This window comes from Fukomys damarensis, unplaced genomic scaffold, assembly GCF_012274545.1.
Source record: "Fukomys damarensis isolate Sample0158 unplaced genomic scaffold, DMR_v1.0_HiC HiC_scaffold_16, whole genome shotgun sequence".
Taxonomy (NCBI): Eukaryota; Metazoa; Chordata; class Mammalia; order Rodentia; family Bathyergidae; genus Fukomys; species Fukomys damarensis.
The window spans coordinates 116,049,229-116,050,735 of record NW_022900928.1 but is presented as its reverse complement, the minus strand read 5'-3'; the positions used below and the strand labels follow the sequence as shown (position 1 = coordinate 116,050,735).

General features: G+C 44.3%; 1 protein-coding gene and 1 pseudogene across 4 annotated transcripts in view; both read left to right on the top strand.

The window, feature by feature from the left end:
• Pecr (peroxisomal trans-2-enoyl-CoA reductase) overlaps positions 1-1,507 on the top strand; it is a 56,805-nt gene that overhangs the window by 48,113 nt on the left and 7,185 nt on the right. The gene's annotated exons all lie outside the window — the stretch shown is intronic.
• Positions 60-1,486, top strand: LOC117286364 (annotated as a pseudogene).

The following is a 1,507-nucleotide window of genomic DNA, read 5'->3' as shown; positions in this document are numbered from 1 at the left end:
TTTTTTTTTTTGTTCCAAGGATCAAACTTGGGTCCTTGCGCTTGCGAGGCAGGCGATGGAACCACTGAGCTAAATCCCCAGCCCATGAATTCTTTAAAATACATTATATGAAAAGCCAAACAGTACTCTTTTGGCACATGACCGAGCATGTGTGGAGTTAGCCACCTGGTGACAAGACTCAAGAGTGTTCAAAGTAGATAAAAAGAAAAACAAGATCAGCTGTGAAAACCTGTGCCTGTTGGCCAAGCCTTTTCTGGACCACAGACGTCATATTACAATGCAGAAACCTTCCTGTTCTATATTATGATAGAAGTGGACGACACTGGCTGTCACTCGATTGGATATTTTTCCAAAGAAAATAATTCATTCCCCAATTATAATATATCCAGATCCTTACCATGCCCTAGTACATGAAACAGGACTATGGCAAGATGCTCACTGACTTCAGCTATTTACTCTCCAAAGTGGAAGAAAAACTTGGCTCCCCAGAACTCTGGGATCTGGGCTTATAACCTATCACAGTTACTGGAAAGAAGTGCTTCTCTGGAAAAGAGACAAGACCTGATTGATGAGTGGATAGCCAAAGAGGCTAAAAGGTCCAACTCCCAAAAAACAATGGATCCCGGCTGCTTAAAAATGGATCCCTCCCTTGGGCCAGGGATGCAACTCTGTGGTGCCACACCTGCCTGGCAAGCTCAAGGTCCTGAGTTTGATCCTTGGCATTAGATTTTTAAAAAAGGATCCCTCCCAAGGGTACTTTAGTGACCTGTCATTCTGAGGCAGTGAACCCCAGCCATAGGAATCTACCCCCTAGGGATCTGTCTGTCATTCTGTTGCTCTTTTACTGGCATGATGAATTATTTTGGCCTCAGCGAGGTTGCCTGGATGGGACCCAGATCAAATTTGAGTGGGTCTCCCTTGTAGCACTGACCCAAGGAGTTCTGCTATGATATTAAACCTGCAGTCACTGGTCCTCACCTCATTTTCTGTGCCCCATGGGGTGTGTAGTGTCCTCTGAGCTTTGTTCTAGTGCTTCTTGCCACCTGGTCACCAGACCTCCAGTACAGTTAGCATGGCTGGGACCTTTGCAGTTGCTCCTTCCATATGTGTCTTGGAGAGAGGCAGGGAAGGGGCAGCACTTGGGAATGCGAGTGTGTGTATTGGGAGGGGTCCATTCATCTCAGACTTCATATCACTTTATTTTTTCCTCCATTTTTATCAAAAGTCCTTTTTTTGATCTGTATTGGACTGACCAGAGCCAAACACTTGGGAAGAGCTTCCCAGGGACTAGTCTTGGTAGCAACACATTATCCATCTGAATGAAATGATGACAGGAGTAAGAGTAGTCATTCTGTATTTTGATCTGTGTTCACCTTAGGCAATGGGCAGAGTCTTGGTGGAAGGGAATGGATTCTTCTTTTTGCCTGACCAAAGAAGTGCCCAGCAGTGAATGTATTCTCTTTACTGCTTGGCCTTTTTTTTCTTTTTTTTTTTTTTTTTTTTTTTG